The 21,830-nt window shown below is 47.8% G+C and overlaps 1 protein-coding gene across 1 annotated transcript in view; it reads left to right on the forward strand.

Annotated features, from left to right (window-relative positions):
* The first annotated feature begins 2,365 nt into the window (after positions 1-2,365).
* ZBTB40 (zinc finger and BTB domain containing 40) overlaps positions 2,366-21,830 on the forward strand; it is a 65,327-nt gene continuing 45,862 nt past the window's right edge. Inside the window, exons 1-2 of the mRNA XM_028513500.2 lie at positions 2,366-2,546; positions 19,157-19,242. The gene's annotated coding sequence lies outside the window, so the exon portion shown is untranslated. The remainder of the gene's footprint in view (positions 2,547-19,156; positions 19,243-21,830) is intronic.

Raw genomic sequence — 21,830 nt, forward strand, 5'->3', positions numbered from 1 at the left:
AGGTTTAAACCCCTCTGCTGAGTAGCTGTGTTACCTAGAGCAACTCATTTACTTTCTCTGAGTCTGTTTTCTCTTGCATAAGAGGGGGTAATGATGGTACCTACTTCGCTGGGTGGTTATGAGAATTAGATGAGATCATCGAGGTTCAGAGCTCGGCGTGGGACCTGGCAGAGAGGACAAGCGAGATGACTGGTGACTGGTGTCAGCAGCTGTAGGCGTGGTAGTGCCTGTTATTTCCTGCTAGGGGAGGGGCCGTGTTCTCTTACCCCCAGTGTTCTTGGCGTGCAATAGTCACCCCAGAAAGGATGGTTTAGCTGGACCCACGCCAACCATTGTCCTGGGAACATTTTCTGTCAAGGTAGAAAAAGTGAAGAGTCTGCAAGTACCTTCCCCCTCAAGGTCAAGGATTGGGTCCTTCAGGTGATTGGGAAGCAACAGTTCTTTCTCTAAAAGCCTTGAAGATCTCCCAAGACATGAGGCTCTTAAAGGGTCCAGCCTCTGTTTTCTTATTCTCCCATACGCTGGCCAGCCTGAAGCCAGGGCCATTGCTGTCCAGGGCCCTATGCTGTTCTTCACGAACTGTAGGCAAGGCATTCCCATGGGAATTTGTAATAACGCAAAACAATTATGGAGAAACTGTAGCCGTTGCCCCACTGACTTTGTGTGAGTGGGTGGGGGCGCACGGGGTGATAGCATTCTTTTCTACGTCTAAAACAATGCTTCAGAAGGAGGGAGTCCTTCCTGTGTTTTCTAAATGTTTTACGACACCCATGGTTTTGTTTTAAAACATGAGATGCAATAAGGAATAAAAACTTTAAAAAAACCTATTCTGTGTGACCATGGCCCCAGGAATTCAGTGTAGGCATAGCGGCTACCTCTCTTAGTCCTGACAGGATGCAGAGCCTGGGCACGTAGAAGAGGGAGGACAGACTCTGCCTGCGAAGTCATTCGTGTCGTTTGAGACTGATAAGCCTCAAGCCATCCACAGCCATCTACAGTATATTAGAGTAATACTGTTTTTTCAATCTATTAACTTGACAACTATTTCTTGAGCACTTACTATGCGCCAAGAAACATTGTAGGTGTTGGGTTGTTTGCTAAATCTGGCGACCCTATATTGAGGGCTCTCACTAGAGGAGAACACAGTGGTAGCGGAAATAAATGACTAGGAGACACAACAGCTGTGTGTGACTCCAGTGACTACAAAAGTGACTGAATGTCAGCCACAGTAAATCTGCCCCTGAATGTGACAGTGATGGGTGAGCATAATAGTGAAAGTGACTAATTGGGTAGTAACAAGGACAGCTGCGTAACCCAGTGGGGCCCTGCTAAATATTGGTGGCAGTGAGAGTAGGTGAGTGACAATCACAGTGAAGACAACCAAGAGGGTGACAGCTGGGCACACAGTCCAAGTGCTATGTTGTACAAAACTGTTTGAAGTTTGTGGTCTTTGAAAGTGTTAGCGTTTCGGACAGTGACAGTAGAAATGATGGACCATTCGCAGCAACAATGCAGCATTTCCTCTGGTGAATTGAATTTGTGACTAACAACGGTGATGGAGTGGGACTCAGGCTCACAATGACAGCTCTCAAAACGACTGAATATTGACACTGTGGAGGTAATAGCTGTAACCACAGAGGGAACTGGGCATTGTACTGAGACAACTGGAACTGAGCGGCATGACTGACAGTGACAGCAAAATTGGCTGCGCGTCAGTGACAGAGTGACAGAGTGAAGTTCAGTGGGTCAGCGCTGATATGATTTAATTAGTCTGACACTGTCTGGATCTGACTTCATCTGTTTACGTGAGGATGGCAAGAGGAGCTTCAACGTGGAACGCATAGTGTGCGACAAGGTAAGAAATTGAGTAAACGAACAGGCTGTGAATACTTTCCCTTTGAAACCCCAAATACTAAAACTGGGAGGAAGGGGGGGGTGGGACCCAAATGCCTTCAAGACACCATGATTGGTCGATACGGCTAGGTTAGCGTATCACGTCTGAGCGGTGTCAAGCCTCTCCACCAATGAGAATACGTCTGGGTACGAGCCTCGGGTCACATCTCCGCATTGCATGTGAACGTGATGTTTTGGAAAAATGAAGAGAAATTTTTTGTGTCTACCTGTCTGCCATTCTTTGAAATAAGATCCTTACTCCAGAGCTACCTTAGAGAGAAACAGTGTAACTCGATTAGAACTTTCGTAAGGGAGCGTGGGGTGAGGAAAGGAGTGGAAACTAAGGGTCAGGTGTCAGAGGCGAGGCCAGCCGCCAGCTGGCCCCAGCGTCCTGGTATTGGCGGAGAGCTTGTGCGTGACGCAGGTCCCTCCCCCTAGAGGCCCGCCCCTAGCACGTGACTACGGTGCGCTGGGCAAGCCGGGCCTCTGCCTTACCACTTCTGTCCCTTCCGCGCTGGCCTCAAGATGGCCGCCTCGTGGCGTCTCTGGTGCTGTTGAATGGAGAAATCTTTATTGTTCCCTTCGGGCAGGAGTGTTCGTGTTCTCTATGGCGCTGTCAATAAAGAACGGCAGTTTGAATCGGTGCTGAACAGGTAACCATAGAAACGGGGCTGGGACTCCACGTGGAGACCCTTTTTATAGCTGAGGCCCTGGAGGCGCCCCAAATGAGGGGATCACAGAGACCCTTCCGCGTGGCGAACACCGCAGGGCTCTGCCCAGTTCCAGCCGTCCCTCGCCCTGGGACGCGGACTCCCAGGGGCGGCCTACACTCGGAGCGCGGGCTGGGCGTTAGACTCCCTAGGAGAAAGGCTGCGGCTGGGATACTGCCCCCTGCGGGGCCTTCTCTTCGCCCGGGGCCTGCCCTAGCCCCGCACCTCCTGCTTCTCATCGTGGTGGGATCGTTGGCCTCTCGGCCTCTCGCTGCGGCTACTCGCAGTCTCATCCCCCTCTCCCGCCAAGTCCCTGCACTAGACAAGGCAGTCTGGCCTTGGGCCAAATCCATCCCCTCACCTCCCCCTCCCGATTTCGTCTGCGGGGAACTAAGAATGGTTTTTACATTTTTGAATTGCGATGGTTGTATGCAGTCAAATTCTGGAGTCCATAAGTGGAGTTTTATTGGAACACAGCCGTGCTCATTGTTGATGTAGTCTGTGGCTGCTTCCATGCTACTAGGACAGAGTAGGGTAGTTGAGTGTGTTGCTCGGCAATGATTGCTGGGCCCGGGAAGCTGAAAAGAACGCCCTTCACAGAAAGAGTGCCGACTCCTCCCCTAGGCACAAGTAGACTGGGTCAGTGCGGTCCAGCGATTCCTCTGGTCCCGTCCCATGTAATGGGAAACTCCGGTCGCAACTGTCCTGTGCACCTGGGCTTTTTGACAAAACACTCTTGACTTCCATTACCTCCTGTGGTCTTAATGATTTGTTCAAAGTGGGAATTGTTTCCCCTACTTTAAATAACAATAATACCATCCATCCGCTTCTACAAGAAGTCAGGTGGTTAATTTATTCAGACGCAGCATTTTTGGGCTCACAACACTTTATGAGCAGGTGGCCATGTTTCTATTTAAGAGGAGGAATTCTTGATTCTGAGTGGTTAAACTGTTTCAGGGTGTGGCCCAGATCATGGGTGTGGCCCAGATCATTGGTCTGGCAAGTTGAGCTGGTCCCTGCAAGCCCCCTTCCTGGTGACCTTTGGCATACTTCTCACTGCCATCTTTCAAGTCTGTCAACCTGGGGCTGTTGGTTCTGCCTCAGAGTTGTATCCAATCTTTGTGTGGTTTATGGAGATTTAATTATAACCCCGAAGTGAAATCGCTCTCTACTTGGCGAAATCATCACACTTCTGCCACACTCCACTTTCTAATTTAGATGCCTTTCATGTCTGGCAGTAGTTCCCAAACCTAGCTATTCATCCCAAGTTTAACAAATGCTTTCAGAACCCTATGCTAGCATGCATGCATTCGCGAATCCTTCAGTATTTGTTGAGCACCTACTGTATACTAGGAATGATTCAAATTTCTGTAAGTGCAATGGTGAGAAAGGTCAATGTGATCTTTGTTTTTCCACGGAATTTTAATTCTATAGAGGCTGGACAGATGGTATACAAATAAACAAGGATAATTTCAAATACAGCTGCCATAGCATCATAATAATAAGTTCGTAGTTAATATTTATTGAGTGATTCCTGTGTGCCAAGAGAGCTCTTTGAGCCTGATTGACACTATGTGCTTGATTTATGTGGATCATCATGTAATCTTCACACCACCACTATGACATAGGTAGCACTGGTACTCTCATTTTAGAGATGAAGACATTGAGACTCAGCGATGAGAGATGTCCAGGGTTACATAGCAAATGCATAAGGGAGCTGGATCTGAACCTAAACTGATCACACTCACCACCCTGTATCGTAACATTTGTTTATCTTTTCTACCAACGTGGGGCCTCAAGGGCAGGAGCCACACTTTGCCTGTTCTTGTATCACTGCTAGCCAGTACTCATAACCAGTCATCTGGTAAATACTAAATAAACAAATCCAGGCTATTCTTGAGTAAATATTTGAGTGCCTGCTGTGAGCCAGGCACCATTGTGCTTAGACCCTGTGCTTACCAAGTGAGCAAGGTGGACCTACAACATGTTGTCTGAGCCAGTAAAGAAGTAGCAAAGTTTATTCCAAATTGTTGCAACCGCTGTTAAGGGAAGAAGATAGTGCTAACCTGAGAGGCTCTTTTTATGAAGATGGCCTTGGAAGGCAAGAGAGGTGGTTTAAACTGAAAATTGTCGAGTGACAAGAATCCAGTCCTGCAAGAAGGGGAAAGGGGGAGAATTGGGGAGAACTTTTCAGCAGGTTTGGAGCCTGGGAGGGGGTGAGAAGCTGGAGCACTGGAAGAAGTGGGTGACTGTGCTGTGGTTCAGTCCTGTGTGCTGAGTCCCGGGCCCTGAACCTGGCTGCGCCGCTGACGGAGCTGCAGGCTCAAGGGTCAGTTACAGATTAGTGGTCCAACCCGACAGATGTGGACAGCTGTGGACAGCAGTACCTTTTCAAAGAGCTATATTGTGTGGATTAGATTCTAGAAAATGTAACACGTTCTGGGTTTTCTTGTTACATATGTTGCTGAATTCCAGTCAGAGGAAACTAACCAAGTTGGGTCCCAAATGGAAACTTATTTAAAATGCTTAATAGTAACAAAAATCCAGAAGTGTGTTGCAGACAAAATTGAAGGTAACCGTGTGTATTTCTGTCTTTGGGGAGCAGGAAGGGGAACAGATCTTATTTTTTCTTCATGTCTTTAAGAGTTGAACTTTTCTAGTGAGGATGTAATGTTTTTCCAGCCAAATTGTACAACTTTCTATTCAGAGCATTTTAAAAAAATAATTTTAGTGCTTTAAGCTCAAAACTATTTGTGTTCCTCCATTACATGTATTTGCATTTTCTTAAGGCATTCTATGGAAATAACAGGCTTCAGATTCTAGTTTGTGGTCATTTCAAAATCTGTTTGCAAATGATTCGGGGTTTCCTCTAAAAGTTTCAAAATATTGTTGCATTATTTTTAATGTCCTGCCTAGTCAAAGCAGGGCATTGAATGCTTTAAAGCAAGTAGCAGACTCTTTAAATAGGTGAAAATAATACGATGTTTGGGCTCATGAACGTGAAAAATTACAGAGGCAGTAATAAATCGAGCAACCTGTGTAAGATCAGCGATGTCAAGTTTTGCTTTAAAGTGTGTCCAGGAACCAGATGGCTCATATCGTCGGAAGATGTAGTAATCCAGCCCAGCAAATGGCACACAGCACAACTGGACAGGGAGTGGCACGTCCATGCGATGTTCAACAACAAGCCCCGAACCAAACTGCTATTTTAGGTGTGGGTGGGCCCGGGCGTTTAAAGTATTGCAGTTGTGCTCTGTGATTTGTGTCTGCTGGGCTGCAGTAAAGAGTAGGTGCTTTGAAGGATAATGTAAAACTGCAGGCAGAGCGAGGGCACACTGATTTGTTTTTCGGTCTGTTTTATTTCAGTTCAAAGCATCCTGGCAGACAGGCAGCACAGGAAAAAAGAGCCACGCTTTGGCAATATTCAGCTGCTTTTGGAGGTTGGGGAAAGACTAAGTATAACCAAAGTGTGGCTTGTTTTCTTGGCCTATCTGTTGGCAACGGTGCTTTGAACGGAAATAAAATAGATTGAAAAACAAATCGGAATGCCCTGTTGCCTCATACTGAGTATTTACATTACCCTCCTGGAGCCCTGCCTGTACCAGCGCCCCAGGGGCAGGCAGTGACCCCTCGGCCTCTTTCAGCTCTTCGAGAGAGTGAGCTCTTTGATTTCTACAGGGACAGTGAATGGGGACATACGGTTTCTGGGTCTCCAGTAGCTTGCCTTCTAAAGTCATCATCTTGATCATGTGGAGAAAGCAAGCTATAACGACATCAAGGAAAAAGTAAATATTAAGGACATTTAAATTCAGAGAAGAGATTGTTACTTTTTAAGAAGCTGTGCAGAGGGTGGTGCAGCATTTCATTTGCAGAGAACACACAGTTCTGAGGCTCCTGCAGGCATCGTGGGAGGGAAGGGTAAGGAAAGAAAGCTAGCACACTACACTTCCCCAGTGTCATTAGCCTCCAGAGCATGTTGTCAGACCCTCAAAATGGTGCTCCATTTCCTTAGATGAAGTCAGTGTGTCATAGCGGGTCCACATAAAGCAGGGATCTAATCTGGGATCCATGAACCCTTGAACTTCCCCTGGAAATTTTGTGAATGTCATTTTTCTGGGGGGAGAGAGCCCATTGTGTTAATCAGATCTCGGTCCTTGACCCATCAAAGGCTGCAGAGCCAACAATGAAACGTCACATCACCAAATCACAGTAATAGTGAGACTCCGCCTGAAAACAGTTTTCTACTGTTGCGTGGCCTTGATCTCAGAGTTTTGAAACTAGTTTTCCAGGCCTCGTTTCCTGCACGAAGCGGTTAAGCGTAGCTGAATGGTCGTCTGTAATAGAGACATTTACCCAATGAGGTGCTTCAGAAATCCCTTAGAGGCCCTCCAGTGCCCCTGTTCTGCATGAGACTGGTGAAATGGGGGCGATCATCTTGGCAACCTTGTTAGCAGACACCGTATTTGTGTCTTCCGACAGGTGGAGGGAAGCATCGTAGAAGCCTGATTCTTGGCTCTAGGCATCAGCTCCTGACAGATGGATTCAGTTCCTCGGAGTCTGGGGAGGGCGGTTAAGTGGGAAAGAGGAGGAGGAGAGGGACGGACTCCAGGCGGCAGAGACAGAGCAGTAGAGGGAGGGGGAGGGGAGTGGGGGCTGTCCTGTGTCTGTCTGGGCCCCTCCACGCCCAGGAGAGCAGAGGGCTTTCCTCTGAAAGCAAGCTTATTTCAGAACCTCCCTTCTACTGGGACCTCTGGGAAAGTCAATTCATAGATGTGATTTTTTATTTTATTAGTACTTGCAGGGAAATAAAAGGAAGGAAATACCTTTTAAATCTTTCTTAGGCTATTTTGTAAAAATGGCACCTCAAGAGAAAACTGTGGGCAGAGTTTGTTGGCCCACACAATACTTAACAGTTAGTTGCGTACATTTAAACATGGGAGGTTTGACGTCTGCCCGACGTCTGTGGGTGTTTGGATGCTTGGCCGCTGCCAAAGGCCCAGTGTTGGGGACCGCCCTGCCTGGTATCAGAAGCTGTAACCCCCGCCAAGGCTAAGGCTGAGGGAGTGGCCTTGGACCATAAGCCAGCAAGGAGACAAAAGCTTATCTCCCTGGCAGGAGCACTGCTTCTGCTGCTTCATTCATAACTGAACCCCAATGCTTGGTCGGTTAGCCAATGACGGGTAAGATTCCCCAAGGGGGGAATGATCTAAGACAGGCATGATCACGTGGGAGGCCCCCAAGAAAGGACTTTGGGGGCTACAGCAAAAGGGGGTGATGGACCCTCTCCCCTTGGCTTTGACATAGCCTGAGTCCTCAACATCTGGGAGAAAATCTCCTTATCTCTTGGTTGCCTTAGTCCCCTTGCTCCACCTAAGCCTGAAACAATGACAGGGTGGTGCAGCCCTGTGCTGGAAAGGGCAGTTTCCCCGGGGTGATCAGGTCTAAGAAAGAATATGTAAAATCCTGTGAAACCTGCTTTGTTTAGAATACTCTCAGTTGAATGATGAGGGTCCAGGGAAGAAGTGAGTTTGTTCCTCAAAGTTTTTTACAGCTCTTTGACCCTGACTCAAAATAGGCCCTCAGACTTCCTTGTTATCTATTGTTTGATCCTTACTTCCTAGCAATGAGTAATGAGCTTTACCTGAATTCTTATGCAAACGAAACCAATAGAAAGCCTCTCCAGGGGAACGGGGCGCTCTCTCCACCAGAGAGAGTGGCCATTCTGTTCCTACTTCCCCACAGGACCTGGTTGTCTCTGTGTGTGCCTTTCTCGCGTTTCAACAAGCCATCCGCAGCGTTCCGCGGTCACTGCCGGTCGGTGATCGCGACAGCCCAGAGTCTGGTTCTGGGACAAATAATAGAGATCCTGTTCTGACTCCGAGAGACCACTGCAGGAGCAGTCTGAGCCCGCAGTTCCTTCCGTCCCTCCGCTCTCTGGGTGAGCCGCCTGCCGGCTGGAGCCTCCTTCTGGACTCCTTCGGCTCCTTGGCCCCCCTAACTCCGCAGGATGCCGCCGGGGGCTCTGGCAGCAGTGGACTCGCCATTCGTCCCCGTCTGGTACTTCTCCTCAGCCCCTGGTCTCCGTGAACGGCTCCGCAGAGTTGCCAAAGGCAGAAACCTGGGGGTCTTCCCATGTTCTTGCCCTTCCCTGGGCCCACCACCCTCCTTCCTCTCCCCACCCACAGAGAGCACACATTTCTGTAGGCTGTAAGCCTGCTGGGTGTCCCCTTTCTCTTTGGGTTCAAACTACTGTAATCCCTTGTCCTGGGTCACTGCAGCAACCCCCTCGTTGGCCAGCTGGCTTCCAGCTTCCTTCTTCTCCGGTACGTCTCGTCCCTGCAGTCAGGGAGCTGCATGAAGCACAGGTCTGAGCGTGTCGGGCCTGCGCTGCAGCTCCGGGAAGGCTGCCGGCCCTCAGGGTAGTGCCGTCCCTGCTGGGCGTGCGCTGCCCTCGAGCTCCTGGCTGTGCTGTTCTCCCTGCCCCGCTCGCCCTTCTGCTAGAGCTGTGGTCAGCACTCAGTGGGTCGCCCTTGTGGGACAAGTGAGCCACACTCTGGGGCTTTGAGGCTGCTGGGTTCCCTGGCCATGTTACTGACCAGGCCAGTAGCGATGCCATTATCTGCACTGACCATTAGCTTTCTGAATGTTGCTTTAGTTCTCCGTGGTTCCTTTGCGCTGAGACTGTGTGCTACTTGAGATGTACGGTCAGATACTGTCCTAAACTCCCTTGTAAGTATTTTCTCCGTGTGGCCATGCCACCAACTTGATAAATATGATAAACAGGTTCATTTGTTTTAAACTTTAAAAACTTGCTTTTAAAAATCTAATTTTGGTTTCTAATTATGTTAACCATTTACATGGTTCCCACATCGAAGCAGTATAACAAGGTACATTCACAGAGGGATTTATTTCATGCCCCCCCGCTCTTTTTCTCTCCTCTTGAGTCTTGCTGTCAGAGTTGCAGGCTTTTGCCAGTCTGTTAGGTAGGAAATACGCATCAACATAGTCTAAATGGATTTTCTCCTTTTTTGAGATACAGGATATCTGCCCAGTGTCTGCAACATAAGTTGCAAAAATATTTTTCCAGTTTGTCATCTGCCTAACGTTGCATGTTTCATTGTCGTACGGAGGTTTCACACCTTTACATAGTTACATCTATCAGTCTCACAGTGTAATCATTACTTCAGATTTTGAGTAAGAAAGTTTGCCTCACTCTCAATTTATGAGGAATTCATTAATGTTTTCTTCTAGTACATATACAGTTTCACTTTTATATTTTATTTTATGTTTTTTATTTTTACTTTTTAATCCTCACCAGAGGACATTTTTTCATTGCTTTTAGAGGGAGAGGGAGAGGTGGGGGGAGAGAGAGAGAAACAGAAAAATAAACATCGACATGAGAGAGAAACATTGATTTGGCCACCTTATTGTACGTGCCCTAACTGAGGATTGAACTTGCAACCTGGGTATGTGCCCTGACCAGGAATCAAACCCATGACCTTTCGTCTACACGATGGTGCTCCAACCAACTGAGCCACACTGGCCAGGGTGAGACTTCTGTCTCAGTGACAGTCTAGAACGGTGAGTATGAGCGTAGTCTGACCCCTGCGAATGACCCCGGGCCGCCTAACCTAGAACTGCCCACCCTGTTGCAGTGTCCACGTCGGTCTTGGGGGTCCAGTCTTGGGGGGCCGTGTGTGCTTGGGGGCAGGCCGGCACTGAGGCCCCATGTGAGCTGTCTCGGGCTGATGGAGGAAGAGGGGAGCGGGCCCAGCTTGGCTGGTTTATTTTCCGGTGCCGTGAGCTCGGCCGTTGTTTTGAGTTCCCACCTCCTAAGGTGGTGTGAGGAACACGGTAGGACCTTACGGGTTTGAGTGACAGTGAAATTTGCTGCTCTTCTGTGTTTAGCCCCTAGACCGCTGTGGCGGCGCTCTGGCTTCTGGGCGTTGCTCCGAAGCCCTGGCCGTCGTTAAGTTTGGCCGCCCAGATGCCAGCTGGCCCTGTAGCCGCACTCTGCTCTCGGCCGCCCTCAGTTCCAGTCGGTTTCAAACAGGGGCAGACCTTCTAAGGTCAAAGTCCAACACAGCAGACTAATTGGCTTCTAGAGCTCTGGACGTTTTTTCCCAGGCAGCAAATTGTTGAGGATGAAATTTTCCATGTCTTCCTTTGAACATTTGTGAGCAAATACTATAGAATCCCATAGGCTCTTTCCCAAATTTAAAGACTTTGTTTTCAGTTTCTTGAGTTAACCCTCTTGTCACACTCCCTGGTGATGGATAACAGAAGGATAGAGATGAAACCAAGTCCCGTGTCTTCAAAGACAAAAGACGCTTACGGCACTGGGAGGAGAGGAGACTGGAGTTCATCTGTGAAGTGTGCACACAGGTGTCCCGGGGCTGGGCGAGCTGAGCGTGTAAAAGGGCAGCAATGCAGGGAGCTGGGGGTTCCCAGTCTCGTCGGTGCTCCCGCTCCCTGACTACAAAGGTACAAGAAAGGAAGGGTTTTAAGCTCAAAGTGGTCTCTTCTTTCTAGCTGTGGCATAAACTCCCCGAGAGCAGGGATCATGCGGAGCTTCTGCTCCGTGCAGTGTCGAACCTCAGTGAAGGGCACTCGGCTGAGCTCAGTAGAGATCTGCCGGACACACTGTCCACCGACGAGGCTGGGAGGTTGGGCCCGGGAGTCGTGCTGGGGCTGTGTGGCCCTCACGCCACCCCCCCCCCCCCCCCAGCGGCACTGTTCCCAGCTGTGTGGCCTTGGATAAGTCAAGGGCTTGAGAAGTGCCGCCTCCTGTAGCCCAGAAAATGTAAGTCCTCTGTAATGTCTTCTGCTCTTCCTTAAAAATCACTTCACTTACTGTGTGTCTGTGCAGTGCCTCTGAACAAAGAAGTTACTAAAAAAGGAGGAGAAAGACTCTAGGATCAAGGGCTTAACTGCTTTTTAAATTCTCAGGCCTGGGCAATGGACAGTGGTGGAGGTTCCAGCTCCAGGGTAGACAGCGTGGGCTCATTTACCGACGCTGCCACTCACTGGCTTTGGGATTTGGGGCGAGTCATTTAATCTCTCCAGGCCTCCACTTTCTCAGTTGAAAGTGGAGTTAATAATAGTAACTGCCTTACAGGTTTTATAAAAATTATATAAGACCACCCATGCAAAGTTCTTGGCACCGGTGTCTGGGATACAATAAATCTTAGTGAATGTTAGCTACACGCTGTTCGGTTGCTACCCTAACCCTCCACATTGTCTGTCTTCCCCCCTTCCAGATGTCTTCCTCATTGCTTTCCACTTAGAATATGTAGCTCAGACGTGGGTAACAGGGGGAGTCTCATTTCTGTCCTTCGTTAACAGGAAAGTCTTAAAAACACTTGACTTTTCAACACTTCAGTTTCTCCTCTACTAAATTTGGGGATCAGACCAGGTGATTTCAGAAGTTCTTTGTATCGCCTGCTAATTTGCAGTGAGTTTCAGGCTTTGAATGAAATCGCTGGTTATAGCCCAGAGACCTGCGTTACGTACAAGAGGCTCAGCCCTCTGTGCTTGCCCTCACTTTCCCAGCCGGCTCCAGTCCAGTCTGCTGCGGATGGGATGGGTGGTCGGAGCACCGGCAGCTCGGCCCGTGGGCGGGAGTGACAGGAGGCTGCTCTTTGCATTCCCAGAGAAAGACTGAAAAATCAGCACACGGTCACTGCTGTTAGGTGCCTGCACAAGGTTACCTCAAGGACAAAGCTGAGTCCAACTGTACCGAGAGACCGGAGCCACAGAGGAGTCCAGGAGTTCGGTGATGGAGGTGACAATACAGAATGGCAGCTGGTGCTGCCCATACAGGGTGCTGACCCCTCGGACTGCATCTGCCAAGCCTGGGGGCCAGGCGTTTACTTACAAGGCCAGGACAGATGCACCAAGCTTCCAGTAAATGGAGCATACAGCCTCCTCTGTGGTTCTTTTTATAAAAATATTTTATTTATCTTTTTAGACAGAGGGGAAGGGAGGGGGAAAGAGAGGGAGAGAAACATCTGTGTGTGAGAGAATCATCCATCAGTTGCCTCTTGCACGTGCCGCACTAAGGACCTGGCCCACAACCCAGACATGTGCCCTGACAGGGAATCATAACCGATACCCAGTCCCCTGAGCCACACCAGCCAGGGTGCTTCTGTGATTCTTAAAAAGCTCCCTGATGATACTTGACCTAGCTGCTTGCTTGCTCTTTTGATTATTTATTTATTTATGTATTTATTTATACCAATGACTGCAAGGAGTAGGCATATTTCACTAGTGAGTGAACTAATAAATTGACTTCCTGATTTCTACAATAGTTCTTATGAATTTAGACAGTATTGTCTAATCTCCCAAGTCCAGTTAACTGTGAGACTTCTGCAGGATAGGGTTTTTGTGTCTGCGAGGTCGACCACCAAACCAGACCCTAAGCCCAGCCAGGAGGGAAGTCTCTCGGCGTCCAGCCGGCCTGCCGGCCTGTCCCACAAGCGCCCTTTCCCAGACACGCCTCTCCAGCCGCCTTCCAGCCGAGGTCAGCAGAAGAGACCAGGTGCCTTGGACGCAGGTGCTCTGGCAGGCCGTCCGGCAGCACGTCTCTGCCTGGGAGTGGCGACAAGGAGTGGCGGCAAGGAGTGGCGGCAGTGAGCCCGGGCATCCTGTCAAGGCTAAGGTGGTAATTAAGAGCCAGGTGGATCTGCAGCTGAGCTCTGCCCAATTCATTAGCAGTGAGCCTTGGGCAAGTTGCACAGCCTTGTTAGAAACTAGTTTCCGCACCTGCACATTGGGAATGATCATCGTATCTGCCTCATAGGGAGGGTGGGGGAATTGGATGGAAAGTGCAGGACTGAGATCAACACGGTGCTGGACACCGTTGCCGTCACAGAGTGGTTGCCGATCGTACCAATGCAGTCAGGCGATTCCAGGTCATGAAAAAGAGCAGAGACCAGTAGACTGGGCAGAAAACGAGTTTTAACGACCTCCCTTTCACCCCGTTGGTAAGGGAAGCATTCTTGCCCCAGGTTATGGCTGAACACACAACACAGGACCCTGGACGGAAGAGACTGACAGCTGTTTACTAGGCACACACATACCCGGCCCCAGAGGAGGGCAGCCCGCCGTGCCAGGCCGCGTGTGACTGCACTCAGGAGCGGCGGGCCAGGGGCTGTGGGAGGCAGGCTTTGCAGTACTAAGAGGACTGAGTGCCCTCTGGTTCCTGCCAGAGCATGTGACCATTTATTTATATTTCTTTATTATTTTTCTCTTACGGATTCCAGAGAGGGGGGAAGGGAGGGAGAACAAGAGGGAGAGAAACATCTATCAGCCAGCTCTTGCATGCGTCCCAACTGGGGACTAAACCCACAACCCAGGCTTGTGCTCTGACCTTCAGGATTCGAACCTGCGACCTCTCAGCTTACAGGATGACGCCCAACCAACCGAGCCACACCAGCCAGAGTGGATGTGATTGGTTTATTTGAAAAATTGGGGGCCTGTGAGGGTACTAAATCCCAGTGCTCCGGGAAAAGCAGGAACTACGCTGGTCCCTTCGATAGGAGAGATTGTTTGGCCACAGGACCTCCTCCGTGGGAGCAGAGCAGGTGCTGGAGTTTGTGATGAAGCGCTTTGAGGCCTTCCTGATTTTACAGAATGTCAAGGCAACACATAATACAGAGCCTTAATTTTAGACTTTGTACTAAGAATACAGGCCTTGAAGTGCTATTTAATAGCATTTGCAGGGGATCTGGGTAGGAGGCTGTGGAAGATGAGTGGAGAGGTGTGGTTCTGTGGGGGAGACTGGTGGCACAGTAGCTGAAAGAGGCCGTCACAGTGGGTTACATGCAGTGGCGTGAGCCAGGCTGTCTTCACTGTATCCGTTTCATACATTTACTGTTTGGCTGTACCACCCGGTGCCCTGCCAAGGCTTAGCCGAGCTCAGGGGACCACTTGACCCTGGATTGGGAGCATTTTGACCTCTAGTCTCATTGGCAGCAGCGAGGGAACCGGGCTTAGTCCTGGAAGACTGGGTTGCTGAAATGCATTTTACAGGAGTGTGGGTTGGTGCCAGGCCATGGGGCCTGGTTGTTGGAACCCTCCATATTTCGTAGGTTTTATTCCCAAAGCTATTTCAGAGTTGGTTTTTCAGGCTGGAGCCAAGGGCAGGTGGAAAAGGAAAGATCTGAGGATGACTCATTACTTTTCAGAAGTGAACGGTTGCTTAACACATGATGTCATAATTAGATGAGAAAAACTGAGATTTGAGAACAGATAATGTCGTAGTCCTTTGTGACTCAGAGAGGGTTTCTTGAACCAACAGCATTCACATCACCTGGAGCTTATTAGGAATGCAGAATTCAAGCCCCGTCCCAGAACTCCTGGATCAGAATCTTTTCCTTGGCAAGATCCCCAAGTGATTCTTAGAGTGCACATTGAAGTTCGAGAAGGCATTCTGGTGGATGGAGGGCATGCGCCTAAGGCCCAGCCCGCCGGATCAGAATCTCAGTTCCCCCCTCGACGGGTTCGCTGTGTGGCCTTGTGCCTGTTCCTTAACCTCCTCACCGTCAGGACTTGGTTTAAATTGGGCTTGACTGTCTTGCCAGGTTGTTAGTGTTAAAGGAGGTGACATGTGAAAAGTTCTTAGAGACATAACAAGGCACTTAATTATTAGTAGCTTTTATTAGCGGTTATTTAGTATCCTAGTACGATTTGGTAGAAAATGAAGAGAGAGCAGCATGTCGTTAGGACTCACCCTGTGGTGAGACGTGAATTAGTAATTGAGCAAACTCGGTCTCCCGCGCCAGCGCGGCAGAGCATGTGGTCGGCTCTCTGACCAGTCCCTCGGGGTGAGGCTGGAAGCACGCTTGTTAAGTGACCCAGAGTTGACAGCTCTGTTCCTTAATGGCTGCTGAGCTCTTGGAAGGGAGAATTCTCTGCGGAAGTGGCAGCTAAGTCTTGGCCTCCACTGAGGCCTCGGCATTACAAAGGAAAGAACCATGGCTTGAGGGTTGAGACCTGGGCTTTTTTTTCTACCTCTTATTAACTCCATGGCCCATAAGGCACTGGGCATCTCTGAGCCTTAGTCTTCTTCTGTAAAGTGAGAATAACTGGGATGGTGAGACGCAAATCCCGGTGTGTAAGCGAGGCATTATCCCTGTAGCATCGTCCCTCCTCGGCTTCTGCCATAGAGCCCCCTCCACAATCCCCAGAGGTGCATTTTATGCCTGACTCAACCACTTGAGACTGCAGTAATGGAGTTCCTGAGCGCTGTCCTGGCTCCCTGGAGGTCCCAGTGACCAGGATGTGCCTCAGGGGAAAGCACAGAGGTCATTCGGGTGCCGCCGCAGCTCCCAGGGGCTGGGACAGTAGCAGACCCGCATTTGGGACGGAATGGTAGTGGTAGCGATGATAGCATTAGAAATAACAATGACTGTACATATGTAAACCCGGGAGTATCTGACACAAAAATCTCCATCCCTTACACTATAAATTGCTGCCTTTCATGCCCTCAGTGTACGAGAAGAGACCAGATGACAGCTGCTTTTGAACTTGAGAAATCTGGGCCTGCTAAAAGCTACAGTCACCCTTTTCTAACCTCGCCAATCTTCCTTGCGTTCTCAGAAATAATTGCTACTGGTTCTCTTTTAACTTAGCTGATTCCTTACATACCTTACATTTTAAATCATCTTTTTGTGTGTAGCAAATGCCTCATTTCTTGTCTCTGAATGTGTGATCTTTGGTCTAATTATGTTGCGAGTGCTTGTTATTTTACCTGACTCTGGTTGTTTGTGAGACGCTGAACAGCCACGGGGTTAAAGCTGACTCGGATCAAAGAGCCCGCTGCCTCTCAGGACCTCAGTTTCCTCCCTGGCAAAGGGAGGGCGTGGGCTAAGGTCACTCGGTCATCAGAGGAGTGCGTGATAGATAAAGTAATGAACTTGTGTTTGCTGAAAGCGATGAACAGGGCTCGGCCAGGTCCCTCCCAGCTTTCGGGTTCCAGCAGAGCCCAGGCACCAAGATAGACGTAAAAAATTTATTCAGCTAACAGGGACGGTACACAACAAACAAACAAACAACCTTTAAGCAGCTAAGGCAGCATCAAGCCAGACCATAAAGAGATGTCTTAGACCCTGAGGTAGGTGTTCCACAGGGAGAGTCGGGACTTGTTAAGGGGACTGGAAGAGAGGACCCTTGGCCAAGTATTAGAATGGCTTTTATCTCTTGAATACTGGCATACGGAAATGCAGGCAGAGGTGGGGCCGGCCTCTGCTCCTTGGGACTCCAGTTGTTTGGTGGTAGACAGTGCACGTAAGATGCCTGTTCTTCTTTCTCATTGCTGGTCACCTTCCCTCATTCGTCCATCCCGCCTGTCCCTGGTAGAGCTCTGCTTTAACTGTGTTGTTTCAATTCCAGAAGCTCCTTCCTCTGCTCACTGTCCGGCCTCCCTAACCTAGGCAGCCTTGTGCTCCACACTTCCTTGTTCCATGCGAGCCTTTGGAGACCCACCCTAGCCAGCCCAGTGTCCGGAATGACAACAAGGCGAGTACTTGTTGGATGCCTTTCCAAGGCAGGGCACAGCGTGGGTTCTGTGCACGCACACTGCCTTCAGCACGCACGCCCGCCGAGTGTCCTCCTGGGGAACCAGGTTCTCCCTCTGCCTGTAGTTCTTCCCCTTTCCACCCTTGCCTGTTGAAATGGCCCCCAACTTCCACTGACCCGCTCCAGCCCTTTCCTTTTCCTTGCCACTCCCTGGGATTGATTTGTTCCCCCACTTTTCCTCTTCCTGTCTCTTGTGGATGGAGTCTTTTAAGAGTTCTGTTTTTCTATCATTCCAGTGTAGGGTCAACTTGACTACAGACTCTCTGTGGACAAAAGTCTTGTTTTATATTTCACTTGGCTTACACCCGGCACCTGGCAACGTGCTGAGTAAATCCCAGGCAGTCTGCCCATGAGTAATCATTGGTTGACGTGTGGATTGCTGACTTACGGGAAAGTAAGGACCGTGACTGGAGAATCGCAGACCCAGTTCCCGAGGTGCAGAAAAGGGCCTCTCCAGGAGTGGCGGCGGAGGCCGCTGCTAAGGACGTCCAGCAGTTGTGGATTTCAGAACATCTGTTTTGTTTAGTTAAGCAGTCCATATCGAAACTGCAAGTTTTTATATTTCTTTTTGTTCATTAAAGGGATTCCGTATTTTCTACCAACTGTGACTTTAGTTCTTACTTTTGCATTTTCTGGCTTTTCTTCTGTATGTGATTGTTGTTTCTTTATAACTTACAGAATCTTCAAACTTTGAGTCTGTTTTTGGAAGTAGATAGAATAAAATTATAGATAAGATAAGATAAGATATACATTCTTCCTGCTCCTTTTAGAAAGCCGGCCTAGATTTCCTTTGTGTTGATGCCCCATTTGCATTCTGGATCGCTATGCAGCACTCGGTTCAACCATTAAGTTCTTTCTTGTGAGGATCTTGATTCTACATCTGTCTAGTCTTTTCTTGAGGCTTTAATATTGTTCCTTTGAGGAACGTTCATCATTCTAGTGCTCTTTTGTTGCTTAAATGTTCTTCCCCTGGGAACTTTGACAATTTTCCCAAGCCTAGCAATTTCACTAAGTGCTTAATAACATGATTTAGGTTGCCTCTGTGTGAGAGTCTACAGGGTTCCCTTGGAGATTTCCAACACTCGGTGTTTACACTATAGTTTCTTAACTTTGAGAAGCATACTGTTGTGCCATTATATCTAGAGCTGTATTCTCTCTCCTCCATTTAACTTCCTTGCTAAGGAAGTGAGGGGTAAACTAAGTAAAATCCATGTTAGAGGCTTTCACATTTTAGTCGTGAGATCAGCAAAGTATAGTTTAGCCTCTATGGTATATTTCAGCAACCCACAAATCACTAGTGTATCCCTCATGATTGTACATTAGATTTATTTAATAACAGTAGTCTGTACCTGAAAGTGGTCTGCAAAGATGATATAGTTTGTTTGTTTACAGATAGGTACTCAGCTGCCATATCAGATGGCTGGTTTCAACACTATTTAATGAGGATGATTCACAGCTTCTCTTGGTAGTAGTAATAACAGCTAACACATGCAGCGTTGTAGACATATTAGGCACTGCTTTAAGTGTAAACACGCCCACACACTAATTCTCTTGTAAGCAACATAAAGCTGGAGTTTTTTCCCCTCATTTTCTAAAAAAAATCCAGTCAGAGAATCTCTCTGCCTTTAACAAGAAAGTTGAATCTGCTTTTATAAAAATCTGTAATTACTAATACATTTGGACTTATTTCTACCCTCTTAAGTTGTTTTCTATTTACCACACCTTTTTTTGCCTTCCTTTTTCCCTTTTCCCGCCTGCTATTGCTTGATCACATTTTCTTTATTCCCTTTTCTCTTATTTGCAAATATTTATTTAGCTTCTATTCCCTTTTATCCTTACCTATTAACATACATACATCACTTAACAGAGGTTAAAGTTAATCATTATTTTTGTCACCCCCTTGACCGTGGATTACCCTAAGTCTAGTTAGTTTCCCTCCTTCCGTCTTCCATGTTGTTGATTTTTCATTTCAGGGAGGCAGTGGAGTCTTCAGCACCTCAGAGCCAGATTGCCTGAGTTTGGACCCTAACTCTGCCACACACAGGCTGTGTAACCCTGGGTAAGTGTAACCTCTCCGTGCCCTAGTTTTCTTACCTATAAAATGGGGGTAATAGGAGCTCCTGCTTCACAAAGCTGTTAAAATGAGCCCTGGCTGGTGTGGCTCAGTGGATTGAGTGCCAGACTGCAAAGCAAAGGGTCATTGCTAGTTCGATTCCCAGTCAGGGCACATGCCTGGGTTGCAGGCCAGGTCCCTGGTGGGGGCACGCAAGAGGCAACCACACGTTGATGTTTCTCTCCCTCTCTTTCTCCTTCCCTTTCCCTTTCTCTAAAAATAAATAAATAACATCTTTTCTTAAAAAGGGGGGTTAAATGAGTTAGTACAAGTGAAGCATTTAGAGCAGTGCCCGCACGTGGCAGGCCTTCAGTAAGTGGCAGGTGCTGGGGTCATCATCATTCTACACTGTTTCTAACCTCTGCTCCTCATACCCGTGTTTAAACAGTGCGTTTTAGGTATGCCAACACGTTTCTTCATTTCCTCTTTATTGAGATATAATTAACATGCCGTACATTGAGCTTAAGTTTTCTGTTTTAAGTTTTTAACAAATAATCGACTCTTTAATGACCACCCAAGGTAAGATGGAGAACAGTTTCCTTTCCCCAGAAAGGTCCTTTGCGTGTCTGTTCAGGTCCCTTCCCCGCACGACCCCCGCACCCTCCACAGCCACTGTCCGATTTTTATCACCACAGGTGAGTTTTGCCTGTGTTTCTATCACCTGTAAACTGTCATGTAGTATGTGCTCTTTTGTGTCTGGCGTTGCCTTAACATTGTACTTTTAAGATTTATCCATGTTGTTGCCTCTATCAGTAGTTAATTCTTTACTATGGGAAACCTTGTGTATTCCCACCGGCTCATGTGAGAGCTCTAGTCCCGCCCCCTCTTCACCTGCGTTCGGTGTTATTGGTCTTCCTGATTCTAACTGTTCCAGTGGGCGTGGCCAGCAGTTTCTTTTGCTTGCTACTTGCTTTTATTTCTTTTGCATTCTATTCCTTCTTTCTGATTCAATTTCCTCCTTATGGTAACTCTTTCATTGACAGTCTGTGGGTCTCTTATCTTTGTCTACAGATGATTTTATTTCAAACTGGATATAGATACTTGATTGTTATTTTCTTTATTATTTGAAAACTTATTCCACATTCTTCTGATATTTGTTTTTTTAATGAGAAGTTAGTCTAATTGTCATTCTCTGGTAAGTAATGTATTGTTTCTTGGATTTATTACAGTTTTTTCCCCTGCGTTGTTAATATTTTGAAGTGTTCATTTTAAAGACTCATGTCTCTTTAATTCTAGAAAATTCTCAGAAATTATAGCTTCGAATTGCTTTTCCCACATGTTCTCCAGTGTCTCTATCTGGAATGCCCATTAGATGCATGTGTAACTGTAAGGTTTTCTTAGACCCCGCCGAGGAAATAAGCAGCCAATTAGCCATGGAAACAGGCAGGTGAGCTTTATTGTGGAAGTTTGTGCTCCCGGGCGACGTTTTCCCCGCCCCCCCGCCCGGAGAAGGGGCTAAGAAAAGACCGCGCAGGAGAAGGGAAAGGCTGGGAGTTTTATATGGCTGGACTTCCCGCGGGAGCCAAGGATTGGGTCTTGGTGAACAAAGAAGCAACTTAGCATTGGTGGCTCCTGGTCTGATGTCAGTCACCTCTTCTGGGTCAGAGTTCAGTTGCCATATTACTTGTAGTCCAAACGGTGGCCATATTTGTAGTCCAAAATGCTAATTGTAACTAGATGCCCACTTGTCCTACCCTGCCCATCCTGACAGTAACCTTCTTGTTCTGTCTTCGATGTTGCCTAACCTCTAATATTTCTGCTTTTTCAACTCTGCTACCTTCCAAATAATTTTCTCAGGCTTCTCTTCCTAGCCACTAATTTTCTCTTTAGCTACATCTAACCTATTTAGTTCATCAATGGATGAATTTTGGTGACGTAATTTTTATTCCTAAAAGTTTCTTTCACATCTGTCTATTGTTTTTTCACATTATTTTGTTTTTCATATGGCCTTCCTTTATTCTTCCTGTTTATTAAAATGAAGCAATTTTAGCACTTTTCACAGTATTCTGTAGTATTTATGATTTTCAGTTCTTGGGAATGCTCTTTTCTTCCTCGGTGATTCATTTCCTCATGTGACTTTTTATCTTTTGACATTTTGGGGCGGTGCAGGGAGCCTCCTTTATCTATCTGGGCAGGGTCCCTCTTGTTTGATTTTAATTTTTCTCCCTTACCCCCAACCCCTTCTCCTGTTTCTTCCCGCTATAGGCACCCAGTCTTATGTGTTTGATAAAATGTCTTTGGCCACATATGTCACTTTATGTGCTAAGTGGCATTGTTTTGCATGCGTATTTTTGGCTCACGTATGTAAATGATGGCATGCTCTAGGTCTCCTTCTCATTCTCATGTGTTCACGCAGCTCTGGGTGTCTGCGATCTATCCATGTTTTGGTATGAATAGCTACTGGTTGCTTCTTTGCAGCGCACTATATTCCATGACACACATCCTGCTCACCTCCTTACATTCTTTCAGTGACGGGCGTCTCAGTCGCCTCTCATCTCCCTGCTGCCACAGGCAACGCTCCAGTGGCGCTTCTG

The sequence above is a fragment of the Phyllostomus discolor genome, chromosome 5 (genome assembly GCF_004126475.2).
Source record: "Phyllostomus discolor isolate MPI-MPIP mPhyDis1 chromosome 5, mPhyDis1.pri.v3, whole genome shotgun sequence".
In the NCBI taxonomy this organism is placed as follows: domain Eukaryota; kingdom Metazoa; phylum Chordata; class Mammalia; order Chiroptera; family Phyllostomidae; genus Phyllostomus; species Phyllostomus discolor.